Genomic DNA, 17,614 nt, shown 5'->3' with positions numbered 1-17,614 from the left:
GCCTGGCCTCTACGTTCCAACAGCACCTCGTATAAACCCCTTGGACATTGGCTCATTCATTCATTCACCAGATCAGCGCTGTGCTCCCATTGAGTGCCGGCTCTGGGCAAGGACTGCCGCCATTAACAGGCAGACATGGTCTGTCCCGGAGCACGCAGTCTGCAGGGCAAGGCGGCATGAAGGACAAAGAACGGAGCAGCGTGTCGATTAATTACAGTGTCAGTTCTCCTTTCAGTGTTACGTTTTTGTGGTCTGTTTCCATTTCTATGACCCTGACCCCGTGGGAATCTCTCGGAGGTCAGGGAGTGTCTGATATACAGCTTGGTTTTCAGTGCCCAGCGCAGTGCAGTCACAGTGAATATTTAACGGAAGGAAGAGTGCATGGAGTAACGAGAGCTGGATTCACACATCGAGGTGGTTAATACTTCTTCACCTGCAGAACCATCTGCGCCCCCAGCCACGCAGGGTAAGCTGTGAATTCACCAACCAACACGGTTGCGTCGAAGGAATATTCAGATGCATCAGATCCAGCCTGGGCCAAGGGGAGGGTCCCTCCTTTGGAGGCCTAGTGGCCCAGGCAAACCCCCAGAGACGGCGGGTTAAGCATCTCTCGTGATGCGCGTAGCACTGTGCCAGGGCAGGAGGGCTTGGGGCTTCCCTCTGAAGGTGGATGCCAGGCTGAGCCCGGGGGTAGGAGGCAGGGTGCAGGCAGCAGAGACCCTCCACCTGATCTGGGGAGCTCCAGGGAGCATCAGCTTGCCTACAGTGTGTGAAAGGAAACTAGAGGGGAAGAGGCAGTGAGGGAGTGAGCTCCCCATCTGGGAAAGTATTCAAAGAGATTGTAGGAGATCCCTTGCCTGGGATGCTACATTCCCAGTTGGAACAGGCAACTGAAAGTGCCATTGGGGTGGAATAGGTGTAATAAACAGTAGGCCTCTGTCACAGGTCTCATGTGGAAGGCGACCTGGGGTGTAGTTAGGAACCCTCGGCATAGAATCAGACAGCCCTCTGATTAGGTCCTGGCTTTGCCCTCTTAATATCTGTGCAATAGTGAGAATGTCATGGGACATCTTTGGTCCTTAGCTTTCCCCTTTGTAAAATGGAGGAAATGACACACGTGACAACACCTTCGAAGTACTGGGTATGGGTATGACAAACAGGAGCTACACACATGCTCACTTGGAGTCCCCAGTAGGGGACTGCTGCAGGGCTGAGGTCTGGCTTCTGGGCTCTTCCAGCCCTGGGGTGCTTTGTGTTGCTGGGGTCCTGGTTATGAGCAAGAGTGATTTCTACTTGCCTGTCTGCTTCACTTGTTCCTGCCCCCTCTGGCAGAAGGCTTCTCATTTGTTTGCTCCCTCTTTAAGTCATTCAACAAACCTCTGAGAACTATCTTCTTGTTGGCTTCTAGTCTAGGGCTGGCACTGCAGAAATGTGATATAGAGCAAACAGGGTCCCTGTCCTCAAGAATGTTCAGCCTGGGGTTGGAGACAGAAATGTTCAGGTGATTGGCACATAGTGTGGCAACTGCCACCGCAAATACAATCACAATACTACAGCTAACACCGATTCTCATTACACATGAGTTACCTTATTGAATCTTTGCCACACCCCCTGGGGGGCGGAGTTGGATCTCAGAGGGGTTAGTTCACATTTCCAAGGTCACAGAGCCTGCATCAGTCAGGTCTGCCTGAAACCAACGTCCATGCTCTGAGCCACTATGATACTATGTTATGCAGTCTCCTTGTGGCTCCTCATTCACTCATTCTTGTGTTCATTCAACATATATTAGTGAGCGGCTAGCATGTGTTGGGCACCGTGCTGGGGTCTGGGGTCTGGGGCTGCAAAAGAGAACAAAGCATCCACAGTCTTGCACACAGAGCTCACATTCTGACCGGAGTGCTTCGGAACACAGAGAAGCTGTTGGGTGATGTACTCACAGAGGACATGACATGTGAATTGGGTTCTAAAGCATGTGCAGGAGTTTTCCTGGCAAAATATGGAAGGATGTGTGTGGGCGTGAGGTCGAGCAAATCATCCAGGAAGTGGGATGAGCAGGAGCAAAGGCCTGGAAATGTGGTCCTGGAATGATGAGAATTCGTCCCTTCCTCCCTCTCTCCCCCTCCCCTCCTCCTCTCCTGCCCTCTCCCCCGCCTGCCTTCCCTATCATTTCCGAATGGGTGATACATTCACATAGTTCGAAAATCTAAGGCAAAAAAAGGTGCTTGGTGAATATCTCCCTCCCTCTGCACCCCATCGCCCAGCCGTCCACGTCCCACCCTCCTCCCTGCCCCCGCAGGCCGCCACTTCTCCTGTCTCCTAGGCACCCTTCTGGACTTGCTGTGTGCAAATTGCAGGCGCATGTGCACGCACTTTCTTCTCTCTCCACTTGCATTTCAGAGAGTGCATACCACGTCTATTGTTCTGGAGAAAGAGAAGAATTCAGTGCAGCTGAAGCGCAGATTTGGGGCCCCTGGGCAGCAGGGGATAGTGGGTTGAGATTAGGCTGTGAAGGGCCTGGAATGCCACCCCAAAGACCTTTTGAGTGCGGGCATATTTTGGGCCATTTTTCTCCAAGTCATGACACTTTGAAGGAAACTGCAAACCCAGCCAGAGTCATGAGGAGCTGTCTGATTGACTTCACTAAAAACAAAACAGCCACCACAGGCTGCCCCCGTCCCCCACCAAAAATTAAGAAAAATGGAACTTGAGGCGAAGGGAAGCACCAAGAATTTGTATCGTATGGGGAGCTAGCTGCCTCTCTTGTTTTCTCCTTAATTTATTTTCTGGAAAACATTCACTGACTCGCAGAACAGCTCCCCTCCCTTTGTCAGCAACCAGCCCTGGGAACCAAATTACTGGCTAAAAATAATGTATTTTTATTAAAAATCACTTTCAGTTGGTGCACATTTCTAAGACAGATTCACATATGGATAACCATCCAGTATTGCTTGCTATAGATAAGTGATGAATTATTTTAATCAGAAATGGATTTAACAGCACTGCAAAAATAAATCTGGGAGATTTTTCACAATCTGGTTGCCTTTTCTGATTCTTCATATTCATATTTAGTATTCAGCGAAGACTGATAGTGACCATTAGACACTTGATCAAACTTCCCTGAAGCGGATTCCTCCCACCCGTTATAAGGACTGACATCCTCTCCCATCCTTCAGGGGGCTGTCTCCAGCCTCTCGGTGCAGAATTAGATGGGAAAGAATGTACGCGAGACTTTCTTCCCAAACCCCAGTAGGCATCTCTGTCTGTGTGGCAGAGCAGGGCAAGTCCGTATTTGCTTAATCATCATCCAGCAACTGTGGATTTGGTGCCTACTGTGTGCCAGGCCCTGCATCCAGGAGATAGTGCCCACTGAGTCAGAAAGGGCTCCGCCCTGCCCTGGCTCCCTGCGGATTTGACTTGAAGCGAGAAGGACCCCAGCAGCCTCTTCCTGTTAACTGCCTGGGAACTGAGCCTCGTGTCACTTCATCCTAGAATGAAGCCCCTCTGTAGCATCTGGAAGCAGAAGTGGCAGGTCCAGGAAGATGGGGAGAGCCGATCATCAAGAAACTGTATATCCATTAGGGGTCTTTGAGTATAAGTAACAGACACAGATTCAGGCTGACTCAAGGCGCAGGTCGTGGTGCAGAGACGCGACAGTAAATGTCACTGAGCAGCTGACGGTGTAATACGGAAGTCTCAGTGGATTCTGGTATGTCGCTAATGCTTCTCCAACTTTTGCTCATCCCTCTAACTAACAGAGAGCGAATTTCAGGCTCACAGCTGTTATCTGGCGATGAGATTCAGCCATAAAAACAATAGTTTTCATCATATTTGTCTCAATGGCCACTTTTTGCTGGTGGCGAGTAATACTAGTTTTTCATTTACAGTAGTGATCTCAAGTGTCTTTAAAAAATATATTTATTTGACATAATGAATGAGTCGAATTAAAGAGAGCATATTAAGTTGATAATAGAGCAGGGAGTAAAAGAATGGCAAAAACCATGAAGATGGTTTTCAATTGAGTAAATAGATCTTATTCACATTGGTTTCTGGGGCAAGGAGGGGATTGAAGGGTTAGGCAAGAAAGGAAACATTCCATAGGAATCTATTTTGTTCTAAGGATTTCAGGTATCTTACATAAATTAATTAAACTCCAGCTTCAGCTTATCAACAAATGAGGTCAATATCCCCTCTTATACTCCTCCAAGTCACTAATGAAAAGGTTGCCTGGGACCGGACCAACGGCAGAGCCCTGGGACACCCCACTACAGACCTCCCAGCTCGATGCCAATCCATCATTAGCACCCTTGGCCACGAGGGTGTGACTTATTATGGCTTCTCCTCATTCTAGGGGGCTCATGGGGAGGTAGGGTCTTCTTTGCAGGGGTCTGGCTGCCTCTGGAATCCAGAGGACTCGATAGGCTTCCACACCATCTTTTGTCAGCTTTTGTTGATCAAGACATCGCTTTGGCTTGATGGGGCTGACATTAGCAGCTGGGATTAATATGGTTTTTTCCCCTTCCATTTATTTGGAGAATCTCATTAAGGCAGGTTTCCTTCAGGAAATTGATGCTTTAATATTCTGCGTTGTCAGCTGAGGGCCTGAATTTTATTTCTTGAATAACATTTAATTAAACGTGCAGGCTCCCTTTCCTCGATGCATCAGTGATCGCAGCGCTGGGCCCACCTCCACCGCTCTTTGGAAAATCAGCAGAAAGCCAAGTTGGGGCCAAAGTCCTGCCCAACAATAAAGTTTATGGTCTGTGCCTGTGCTGGAATTGGTGCCCAGGGTTCTGCTGACACAGGCCATTTCAGGTGCCTTGAGCAAGGCACAACTGCTTTGCAAATGCTGCATCCTGGGCCTTAACCTGCATTTTGTCCAAGGCTCTCCCAGAGGAGGCTCTCCCAGAGCAGGAGTTGACAAACCAGGACCTGCAGGCCAAATCAGGCCCTCGGCCCATTTTTGTGAATAAAGCTTTATTGGAACCTGGCCACGCACACCTGACTGTGTGTTGCCTATGGCTGCGTTGATGACGTAAGAGCAGAATCCCAGACCCTGTGGCAGGGAAGGAAGGGAGGACCGCAGCATCCTCTGGCCAACCCGGGCTTGTCTGAGGCTGAGTGCTCGCTCTGTGTCGAGCCCTCTATACACTCCATCTCCTTTCAAGCCTTCCTTCAAAAAATGGTTATTAAGCACCTCCTATAACATAGTTCTAGATGCCGAGGATGAAATACTGACCAAGATAGGGGCGGCCCCAGCTTTATCTGCCAAAGGAGAAAGAAAGCCAGTAACCAAGTGCCCACATAAATGTATAAGTGAGAGAGTTTCAGATAGCTACATAGATCCTGGAGAAAATAGATCAGTGTGATAAAGCACGATGGTGTGTTTGTGTGAGAGTGTTCGATAAGATGGTCAGGGAGGGCTTCTCTGAGGAGGTGACATTTGAGCTAAGATGGGAATGATGAGTAGGAGCCAGATGGAGAAAGATCCACAGGGAGAGCGGAGAGCGTCCCTGGCAGGGGCACCAGCTAGTGCAAAGTGCTGGTGGGAATGGGGAACGGAAGGAGGGAGCGAGGGAGCCCCGTGGAGAGTGGGGGCGGGGGTCGGGGGCGTGGGGCGGGGCTGTGTAGGCTGTGCTGTAGTGCTTGGACTTTATAGGAAGTATGATGGCAAGCCTGTGGATACTGACCTAATTTACTTTTAAAAGTTCACCTTACTTTCCGGGAAGTGAAGGACCTATATAATGAAAATTACAAGGCCTTTCTGAGAGAATTGGATGATGACATAAGGAGATGGAAAGACATTCCATGTACATGGATTGGAAGAATAAACATAGTTAAAATGTCCATTCTACCTAAAGCAATCTACAGATTCAACGCCATCCCAATCAGAATCCCAATGACATTCTTTACAGAATTAGAACAAAGAATCCTAAAATTCATATGGGGCAACAAAAGACCCCGAATTTCTAAAGCAATCCTGAGAAAAAAAGAACACAGCTGGAGGCATCACAATCCCTGACTTCAAAACATACTGCAAAGCTACAGTAATCAAAACAGCATGGTACTGGTACAAAAACAGGTGCACAGATCAATGGAACAGAATTGAAAGCCCAGAAATAAAACCACACATCTATGGACAGCTTATCTTTGACAAAGGAGCTGAGGGCATACAATGGAAAAAAGAAAGTCTTTTCAACAAATGGTGCTGGGAAAACTGGAAAGCCACATGTAAAAGAATGAAAATTGACCATTCTTTTTCACCATTCACCAAAATAAACTCAAAATGGATTAAAGACCTAAAGGTGAGACCTGAAACCATAAGGCTTCTGGAAGAAAACGTAGGCAGTACACTCTTTGACATCAGTATTAAAAGGATCTTTTCGGACACCATGCCTTCTCAGAGAAGGGAAACAATAGAAAGAATAAACAAATGGGACTTCATCAGATTAAAGAGCTTCTTCAAGGCAAATGAAAACAGGATTGAAACAAAAAAACAACCCACTAACTGGGAAAAAATATTTGCAAGTCATATATCTGAAAAAAGGCTTAATATCCTTAATATATAAAGAACTCTCGCAACTCAACCACAAAACATCAAACAACCCAATCAAAAAATGGGCTGGAGACATGAACAGACATTTCTCCAAAGAAGATATACTGATGGCCAATAGGCACATGAAAAGATGCTCATCATCGCTGATCATCAGGGAAATGCAAATCAAAACTACACTAAGATATCACCTTACACCCGTTAGAATGACAAAAATATCTAAAACTAACAGCAACAAATGTTGGAGAGGTTGCGGAGAAAAAGGAACCCTCATACACTGCTGGTGGGAATGCAAACTGGTGCAGCCACTATGGAAAACAGTATGGAGATTCCTCAAAAAACTAAAAATAGAACTACCATATGATCCAGCCATCCCACTACTGGGTATTTATCCAAAGAGCCTGAAGTCAGCAATCCCAAAAGTCCTGTGCACCCCAATGTTTATTGCAGCACTGTTTACAATAGCCAAGACGTGGAAGCAACCTAAGTGCCCATCAACAGACGAATGGATAAAGAAGATGTGGTACATATATACAATGGAATACTACTCAGCTGCAAAACAGAACAAAATCATTCCATTTGCAATAACATGGATGGACCTTGAGAGAATTATGTTAAGTGAAATAAGCCAGCGAGAGAAAGATAATCTGTGTATGACTCCACTCATATGAGGAATTTAAAACTATGGACCAAGAACAGTTTAGTGGATACCAGGGGAAAGGTGGGGTGGGGGGTGGGCACAAAGGGTGAAGTGGTGCACCTACAACACGACTGACAAACATTAATGTACAATTGAAATTTCACAAGATTGTAACCTATCAATAACTCAATAAAAAAAAAAAAAGAAAAAGTTCACCTTACTTTCCGCCACAGAATAGTGAGATTGGTATTTTTATTATAATACCCTTTCTATGCTTTTTTTTTTCCAGTTAAAAATGCTCCTTTTGTTTTCCCACACATAAACACGCTCAGAGTGTCAGAAATGCGAGGGCACTTGCCCAGGGTCAGCCAGTTAGCAATGGCAGAGCTGGGGTTTGGGCCCAGCTCTGTCTGACACAAGGGCCCAGCTCTGAGCCCCTCTGGACGGCCCGGGTCTGGCAGGAGAGGATGGGGCATGGGCCCTGCTGGTTTCTGGAGGCTTGTGGACTCACGGATGTCTCACTTGATTCTGAGTCAGGGTGGAGCGAGCCTGTCGGCCCTATTCCTGGGAGGACCCCTCTGAGCAGTCAAGGGGTCTCTGAACCTCAGTTTCTTAAAGCTGTAAAATGGGTGGATAACAGCTCCCACCTGGAAGAGGATGACATGGGGTAATGTACCTAAAGAGTCTGAGGCGTACAGGATTTTAGGAAACCTCCATGTCATCCTTCCTCCCTGCCCTGACGGTGGAAAGAGGAGGAAGAGGAAGCCCAGGACAACAGCGAGTCCCCAAAGTGCCTGCACGCGCTGCGGGGCAGGAGGCCTTTGGCGGGGCTGCCCGGTTTGTTAGGGAAGCACCAGCTCCCCATCCACGGGCAGCGGGTGGAGAGCGCGCTGGGTGGGACTGAGGAAGAGGAGAAGGAGGTCTGTCACCTGCTTCTCAGACAGGAAGACCGGACGCAGGGCCTGTCCTAGCCCAGCACTTGCTCAGGGCTGCGGTCTCCCATCTCAGGCTCTCCCACCAAGCTTCGGTTTTAGGTCTGTGAGAGCAGGACGAGACCTCCCCCAGGGCTCTGGCTCTCCCTTTGGGTGCGTGCACGTCGCAGAGAACGAACTCATCCTCGAAGGCGGTGGTTTCCCCTGTCCTGGCGTACATGCGCCCGTGGGAATCGCCCCGGGGCCCTTAGGCATCCTTGATGAAGCTCGAGGCCCGGGCCTCATCACAGCAGGTGAATCAGAGCCTCTGGGCATGAGGCTCGGGCAATAATATCTTTATAAAGCTCCCCAGGTTCTTCCAACATGCATGGTCAAAGTAGCCGTCTTCACTGCAAAATTGGGACAGGAATGATAAAGATGAGAGGCTCTGTGGGCCAGAAATTTCCATGACTTCTCCCCTTCCTTCTTTCCTTCCTTCCTTCCTGCCTCAACCCTCCTTTCATTCCTTTTTAGTCACTCACAATATTTATTGAGCACATACTATAATGTCCAATACTGTGACAAATGCTGACAATACAGCTGAGAGCAAGACAGGCAAAGCTTCGACCTCATAACTTATAGTTTGGAGGAGAAAGGAAACAGAGACGAATTGCATTGTCACCCTGTAAACATATAGTTAAGAACTGCGGTAGTCAAGAAGTTCTGGGAGCCGTGAGAATGTCCCGCGGGAGACCCGACTAAAGCAGGGGCTGAGGGGGTGGGTTTCCCTGAGGAAATGATGCTGAGGATGAGTCCAAAGGATGCGAAGGTGTCAACGAGGCGCTTTTTGACTCTGTTGCACTGGGGTTTCTACCTGGTGGCTGGGACCTCTGGGCAAGAAAATCTTCAATGGTAAGTTTCTAATGAATCAGAAACCCCTAGACACCATGACGGAAAGGATATTTTGTAATTTATCTTTCCTTTATTTCTTGTAGTTATAATGCTTAGCTGTCACCCTGCCTCTGTGTGTGTGTGTGTGTGTGTGTGTTAGGATGGGGTCAGCAGGAATGAGGGTGGTTTTGGAAAAAATAATGCAGATGGCTATGCCTGACATTTGTCCCCAGGGGCTGACTTAGGAGCGAGGGTTGTGGGGAGGGGTGCTTCCCCCCACTTTGTTGGGGCGGAGAGTGAGGGACCCCTGTGACTTCCAAGCCCAGCCTTCCTTTTCCGTCTATGGACTGTTGACGGACAGGTTTTCCTTTACTCTATTTATAGAGGCATTTCATATCCTTACGTCAGAAAAGCAAGCAAGTGTAATGCTGAAACTAAGAGGATCTGTCACTAAAAGACCTTCAACCACCGCATAATTCTCCTTCCCCATCACGGATATGCAGTTTTTTTCTCAGTAGAAAATGGAGGTTTTAGGTTTTTTTTATTTAGCTCACAGTCAGAGCTTATTAACCTCATGCACAACATGGGCACTATTATAATGTGGTCTTAAGAGAATTTCGGGCAATATTTTAATGATTTTTTCCCCAAGAGTCTCCCAGGTGAAGGGGAAACAGGATAGAAGAGCATTCTAGGTGATCTGAACAGCACTGCAAAGGCCCTGGGGCAGGAGGAGTCACGGCACATTTACAGAGGAGAAAGGAAGCCAGAATGGTTGGAGCTCTGGGAGCGAAGGTGAGACGGTACAGCCTGAAGTTAGAGAGTGAAGTAGAAGCCAGGCCATATGTGGCCATGGTAAACTATCTGGGTCTTGTCCTTGAGGCTGTTGAGCAGAGGGAGAAGATCACGTCATTTTATGAAGCTCACCTAGGCTGTGGGAGGGAGGGTCCCTTGATGGGGGCCAGAATGAATGGGCGCAGTTGAAGAGACTGCTCATCGCAGCTGCACTGACCCACTGTGTGAAGGCGCTTCCCTCCTATTGATGCTGAGCCCCTCTCCCCGCCCCTTCCCACCTTCTCAGGGGTCCCTCACCATCTCCTCCTTTCTCGCTTCTGCATCTTTAGTCTCTCCTGGGCCCCACTTCATTGCCTGTAAACATTGCCAAAGCACTTAGGAGGAAAATGAAGAATGGCTGCACACGTTACGGTACATCCACACCGTGGTTTCCTACGGAGCCTTTACGAAGAGCAAGCGCCATATCAGGTGACTTGGAGGGACTTCCCTGAAGCACTGTTGAGTGTCAAAAGGCAGGAAAGTAGAATGTGATCCCACATTTATAAAAAAACCATGTCCCCCCCAGACCACGTGTATAAACGCATGTGCAGGGAGACACGGAGGCGTATGTGCACACACACACACTCTCTTGCAAGAGCGACTGTCACAAGGTTGAGTAGCCAGCCGGGGTCCTGGGGGAGTGGCTAGGGTGGAGGGCAGGGGGAATCGAGGAGGCTTGAAGAAGCAGCTACTTACCAACAGGCCTGGAGCTCTTTCAACATTCACCGACCAGTACAGCCCTGCGGGGGGCGGCTGCATGTCTGGGTAGGAATGCACGAGCATGAAGGAACTTAGGCACGGATGCACCGGAGGCTGTTGACACGGGTTGTCTGGCATGGGGGTATGACGCAGGGGAGGAAAAAGAGACCATAAATAAAGCATGCATATGACCGCATTGAGGCATTTCTGTGACATAACGTCAAATAGATTTATGTGAAAAGAAAGTAAATCCAAAGACTATACAAAGAAGCACTGGCCCTCCTCCAGCTCCTCCCCTGTTTTGCCTGGACCTTGAAAGAATGGCTGCTCTCACCGTCTCTACATCTCCACCTTCTCACCTCCTCACTCCTCAACCAAGACCCCTGGTCCCACCTTCCAGGAAGACTGCGCTTGCCAAGGTCACCCATGCGCTCCCTCCCAAGTGGCTGAATCCGGCGGGTGCTTTTATGCTCTTGTCCTAGTGGACTGCGAGGTCAGCATTTGACATCGCTGACCCTCCTTGCGTCTCGTTAGCTTCCGAGCTCTGCCCTGGACTGACTGTGCAACCACCAACCAGGACTTCCCTCGCTGGCCCCTGGCTTCCTCGCTGGCAAGATGACTGGGTTGGATGGTGCGTTCTCCCTTGATTTGCAAACCAGGATGCTGTGTGGGTCGCCCCCTCCACCTGATTGTCCCTTCCCAGGGCTTTGCTGGGTCTTCTCAGGGCCAGTCTCCAACAGCGGTCTTTCATGTAGTTCTGATCATCAGTTGCTTCTCTCCCTGCTCTGCCTGTTTTTGCTGTGCAGCATTCCGGCTTGAGCTTCTCCTGGTCTCTTCATAGGTCCCTCATATCTTTCTTCAGCCAAGAAAAGTCTCATCACACCTGTTCCTCGAGCATTTCTTCTCATCTGAGTTGCATGGAAATTGCTGCCTTCAACTCATCCACTGTTGAATTCCCCATCTCCCCACCCCACAATGTGCTCCCCCTCCTGTGTCACTCTCTTCCTGACGGCCGCCTCCACCACTCACCCAGGAATAAATGGGTGTCATCAGAGACCCTTGCCTCTGTCAGTGGCTCACTGGGCCCTGAGTTCTAATTCTTCACCTTAGCTCAGGTGCCGCACCAGACTCCTCCCTGGTCTTGCTGCCGCTAGTGTTATTTCCTTCCGATGCGCTTTCCTCATTGCTGCTACCGGGAGCTTTTTGAAAAGCAAATCTGACCAGGTCCTTCCCCTCTCTAAAACCTTCACTGGCTCCCCATTGCCCTTTTCCTGAAGTCTTTTTATCACCTGATCATGCCTGCCTTTTCAGTGTCTCCTCCTGTTGTTCAGGTGTGAACACGATGCCCTGGCTGCACGAACCGTCAGCAGTTCTCAGAATGGGGACTGCTCTTTCTCCCTGCCACTCCTCTGCTCACATCCTCCTCTATCTCAGCTTGTCTTCCCTGCACACCGTCTGCCACTCAGACACCTACTCCTTCTTCGAGATTCGGCTAGAGCATTTCCCACTCTAGCGAGCCCTCCCCGACCCCACTAACCTTGTCTTGTGCCTCTGCTGACCTGTATCCCAGCAGCCCCTTTCTTCTACTCCAGCTGGCCAGGAGGGAGTGTGGGAAACCCTGGTTCTGCCTAATAGTCACCTGCTTCTCGGGACACAGGCTCCCTGGGAGCGTGTGAAGATGGGGCCAGAATCAGACAGACACCCTTCCAGACCACAGCACTGCAGCTCTGGGGAGCCCCATTCCAAGACAAACACAGAGAAAGACAGCCCAGGAATCTAGAACACGTGCCGCCTCTAAGCGAGGAGGCAGCACCACCACTAGTTTGCTGTGTGGCCTCAGGCCTATTACTTAACTTCTCTGGCCCATCTATACAGTGAGGGAGGTGGGCAGCGCGTGCTCAGAGGTCCGTTCTGTGTTTCTGACTTTACGCTCTGGGGAGCGACAGCAGGTTAGCATAGTGCTTAGTCACTTGGCCTGTAGGCGAACAGGAGTCAATCAAGCAAACGGCAGCATGGTTAGCTGTTAGCTCCTTCAGGATCTGCCTCAGCTTTGGATGGAAGGTCTCGTTTCTGGGGCAGCTCCTAGCCCTGAGTGAGGCAATGGGACCAGGGCCTGGCAGTTTCCACCCAACGTGGGATGCCTCTGCTGGGCAACCTTTGCTCGGGAGCCCCTGCTGGCTGGCAGATCCCTGTGAGGCCCACGCAGCCTCCTGAAGGCTCTGCCCGCTTCCGCCCCTTGCCTTTCACAGGTGTTAGTGCCGATAAACGCTCCCACCCGGATGGGTCTCAGCGTGGCTTCTTGGAGACCCCAGTCGGCCTCACTCTGCTGCTTCTCAGCTTCCTGACCTGCGCCACCTGGCCTCCGGCTACTCATCTCTAAGGGGGCCAATCACGCCTGTCTCACGGGCCCAGTGAGGATTCAGGAAATAATGCTTGTAGACTATCGAGCACAGCCTCTGGCACCGGGACAGCATGACGTGTGTGGTCTTTGTAACAGTCCATGAAACATTTTATTAAAATGACAGCTTAACTGTATCTCGAGAAATCGGAGAAGCCTGTGTTGCAGTCCTGGCTGAGCTGTCTCTCCACCGGGTTTTGCGCAGCCGCCTGCCTCGCCCGAAGTCTTCCTCTGGGTCTGCGGTGCAGGGCAGGGGCCTCCAGCCACAGCAGAGCCTGGCAGAGCGCAGGGGCCCCGCAGGCGGGGGGGGGGCGCCGGGGGGGGGGGGTGGCCGGCTGAGAGCCAGCTCGGGTTGATCTATGAGGCCGTTCCCAGGAGGGATGGCGTCAATTCGGCCCTGAAGTGTGGCCCGAGCCGCACTACCGATCCGTCTCCCGGGCTGTCAAACATTTCACAGGCGCCTGCCTGGGCCGCGCGACACTTTATGAGCTGCGTCTCCGCCTCGCGGGCCTGTCGCTCCGGCATCTGGAGCGGCGTCGTACCGCTCGGGGCCTGCAGTGTGTCTGTCTGGGTCCGCAGGGCTGAGCAAGGAGGAGGAGACAGCGGGGATGAAGACAACTTCGGGAAAAGGGGGTGGGGGAGACACAGAGGGAGCACCGTGCCCCGAGATTTCCAGCCCCCGCCCCGGGCCTGGCTGGCTTCTGGTCACACGTCGGAGGGCAGCCCACCCGTCACCTCGGTAAGGCTGCCCTGGTCCCCCTGTTTCCTCTCCGGCACAGCGTCTGCTCTGTCCTTGAAGGCGGTTGTCGCCCTTGGTAAGAAGACACCCACGACGTCGTCTCCTTACTGCTTCCTGCTGCCTCGACCCCTCCCCTTGAACAGGCGCTGCGTCTGTCTCCTTGAGCAACGCAGCCCCGGGTCTCATGGCGCCGGGCACAGGGCACAGAGTAGGAAGCCGGCGCGTCTTTGTTGAATGATGGGATGGATGGATGGATGGATGGTGATCCAGCGGCCGTCCTGCGTGCATCTCAGAATGAACTTACGCTGCAGCAAGAGCGCGGGCCCCTCCTCCAGCCTCAGCGCAGCCCCCGCCTTGGGGGGGGGGGGGGGGGGCTCACACCGGTTCCACGGTGTGTGTCGTTCTGGGCCCCCCAACTTTTCTGTGGACTTTCCCCTTCTTGTGCCTCCTGTGCCCAGCTTGGCCTGACACAGACCCAGGCACACAGAAGCCTTCTGAAGGACTTGCTCCTTTTATTTCATAAGACCCTCCAGGAATCCATTCACATCGTGGGAGGAGAGCTCCAATAACACTGAGATGAAATTTTCTTCCAGCCTGAGGGGACAAGGGGATTAAAGTCAGATTTAATTTGATTTTAAACAAAGTACTGTGACATTTCTTGCACACCTGAACTGCTGGAGAAGAATTTCGTCCTGTTGTGTAATGTTTGCGGGCTGCCGAGCGGCAGTTGTGCCCGCTGTGTCTTGCACGGGGCGCCCAGCGCAGGGGGGCCCTGCCTCTGCCCAGAGGGAGCGTGAGCTCTGCCAGTTCCCGCACCATCAGCGTCTGTCTGTGCCTGTGGGCTGCGACCTGTAGGGGGCGCTCTTTTCTAATTCAGAAAACGCTGTCGGTTCTGGTCCCTGCCTTGGATGCGCAAAGACTTGGAGGCAGCGGCAAGGATAGAGGATGGATGCGCGCCAGGGGCCTGGGCAGCGCCCAGGGGAGACGGGACTGGGGCTGCGGTTAGATGGGTCTTAGCCTCCAAGATAGTTAGACGGTGAGAACAAAGGGAGCTTTCGCTTTGCTCTTCATGATCCCCTTGGTCCTTTGGCTTCAAAAGCACTAAAATCTTTCTATTTTAGTTTTTCATATTTTAGTTTTTTCAACAAAGCAGATGTACAGCATTGTCCTCAGATCTGCCGAGTGGCCCCCAGGAGGGGACACACCATCCATTTGTTCTTTCCTTCATTTGTTGCTTTAACAAACACTTGCCAAGCACCCACTCTATGCCAGCTGCTGTGGTGGGAGATGGGAGTACAAGCAAAGAAGTCAGACAAAAATGCCTGCTCTCGTGGAGCCAATACTCCAGTGGGGGAGCTAAGCAATAGACATAAAACGTAAGAACATTATATGATGTGATGAAAAGCGATGAGTGCCATGGAAAAAGCAGAGTCGAGTGCAGAGATTTACGAAAGTGGAAAGAAGGGCCAGTTGCAATTTAAGTGAGGTGGTTCTGAGGAGCTTCTTCAAAATGATGCTGGTGAGAGTGAGCCGTGGAGGAATCCGGGGTGAGATGCTTCCAGGCAGAGGGAGCAGCCGGTGCAAGTGTCCTGAGGCAGGAGAGCGTCTGGAACACACAATTTTCACAATACTTGTTACACTCACTATTATTTTCTCTTTTATGTATGATTCTCAAAGTGGGGAACATATTCTCCAGGGGAGAACACAGAAAGTTTCAGGATAAGCCGAGTTCACTCTGCTAGAGGTTCAATTTTATGAAACTTTTTTTTAATATTAAGAAGTAGACTGCAAAAGTTACACTAATTTAAAAGTGAAAACGTGGGGCTTGCAACAAATATCATGCTCATGTCCATAGCGGGCTTCAGTTTTCTCTCGAGAACTCCTATCTTAGGGGCGTTAGGTAGATTTTTTTCCTGCCACTTGGACTGCCCCCTGCCTGCTGCAGCCTGGGCTCAGACCTCTCACTCTAAAGGTCTCACGGTCTCAGGTTCATGCAGGTGGCAGGATGGTGAGAAAAGTGGACAAAGTGGGCAAAGTGGGCTGGGGTGTGGCACAACGGGGAATGGTGAGGAGTGCGGCAAACTGGAGCACACATGGCCCGTATAAGAAAAGCAGCTGCCCCTTACCCTATGAAGACATCAGGAACCAAATTCTCCAGGTCTCTTGATGTCAGAAAAATCAGACGTCTGGATTTTCATGTGAAAATTTTTGATTTTTAAATAATGACAACTATGTTAAAAATATCTGTAGGCAAAGTTTTGGGAAATGGGACCTGCAGAAACATCTGCAGAGACTCAGAGCAATGGCAACAGCCCTCCAACAATCCCGAGTGAGTAGTGGACCAAGGCCCAGTGACACGTACTCCACTGAGTCCTTGGGCAGGAGCCAGCCCGAGCAGGTAAGACTCCTTCGCATGGTTGGCCACCTTCAAGAGTGAGTGGCTTCATTCTGGATAGACTTGAGGGGAGGGCAGAGGAGGTGTCAGATGGAAAACCCCACTTCCTACTCAAGGATTGACCCTAGGGGTATATGTTAGAATTATGTCTACACCAGTCTTCACTTGTAGGAGTTAAACATATTTAATCTGAAAAAGGAAACCCACTGGCCCACTAAAATAAAACATTTAAGGGGTTCTCGATTCAGGTATGGCTGGATCCAGGTGCTCAAAAAAGTGCTCAGGAATTTGCCTCTATCCTTTGGCTCCGTTTTTCTGTGTGTTGACTGCCGTATCAAGGAAGATCTCACTGCAGAGTGCTAGGCTGGTTGTCTCAGTGGCAGGCCTATATCCTACCACCTTAGCAACCTCTCTAGAAATAGAATACATATTTTCTTGTAGCTCCAGCACAAGTCCCTGGTTTGGCTCTAATAGAGCTGGCTTGAGTCACATGCTTACATTAAGAGCCTGGCAATGAGTCTCCAGAGTGACAAGAACAGAGAGTGGGAGAGGGGTCCCCAAAGGAAAATGAAGATGGTATTTCCAGAAGATGTGAAGGGATGGATGTTGGGCAGGTAAAAACTACAGGGTTCTCGTTGGACTCAAACACTGGGCAAAAATTCTCAGCTTCTCAGCCAGCATCAACCAGCATCTGACACTCCTTTCTCCCCTTTCTTGTCTCCTCTGGCCATCCATCCTGGCGGCCTTTGGCAAGGAGACACGGGTGCTCCCATCTCGGCGGGAGTATTGATGGCCTGTCAGAGCCCTTCAGAGCCTTGACACTGGCATTTCATTTCACACGGCGTTTTGGAGCCTCCTGGACCGAAGCCTCTATCCCCAGGCTTCTGACCTGGTCCACCCCCTCTGCCTCCTGGCAACCACTCTCCTGTTCTCTTTTTTGCAAGAGATGAGCTGTCTCATGTTTGTTGACTCTCACCTGACTGGAGCATGCTGAGTTTTTATTCTTTCTACCTCTTCTCTGACCTATAATTCCATAATTCTCTTGTGAAGCTCTGAGAAAGGCTACCATTCTGCTTCCTCCCAGATGCTACCCCCTTATACTCCAGATGCCTCCTGCCCTGTCTGTGGGATGGCAGACCTTGCCCAAAGCTTGCAGGATGAGATCTAAGGCTCTCAGGGTTTGCACTTACAGGATGGGACCCCTTGATGCCAAACAGGCTGACTGGTGCAGACAGGGCTGAGCAGAAGGACAGAGGTCACCACCTGGAGGGAGACTCCTGGCCACAGCACAGGGAGGGGAGGCCTGGACAGAGCCCAGAGGACCCTCTGAGTGGGAGAAATGGATTTAGGGGAGGCCAAAGCAATGCTTTGTTCACAGGGCAGAATAATGAAAAAGAGCTTCATGGAGAGAGTGAGACAGAGACACAGAGAGAGAGAGGAGGAGGAGAGAGAGAGGGGGAGAGAGAGAGAGAGCGAGCACGAGGTTCGCAGAGGACCCCCTCAAGTCTTCGGCAGAATAATGACCAGCACTTGTAAGTCAGGAACCCACCCGAGATGCAG

At 50.6% G+C, this 17,614-nt stretch overlaps 1 pseudogene; it reads right to left on the bottom strand.

Annotated features, from left to right (window-relative positions):
- Nucleotides 1–12,488: 12,488 nt before the first annotated feature.
- Nucleotides 12,489–17,614, bottom strand: part of LOC124242002 (histone H1.8-like) — a 174,321-nt pseudogene continuing 169,195 nt past the window's right edge.

Source organism: Equus quagga, chromosome 7, assembly GCF_021613505.1.
Source record: "Equus quagga isolate Etosha38 chromosome 7, UCLA_HA_Equagga_1.0, whole genome shotgun sequence".
Taxonomy (NCBI): domain Eukaryota; kingdom Metazoa; phylum Chordata; class Mammalia; order Perissodactyla; family Equidae; genus Equus; species Equus quagga.
Note: the sequence above shows the minus strand (reverse complement) of the source record. Positions and strands in the feature narration are given on the sequence as shown.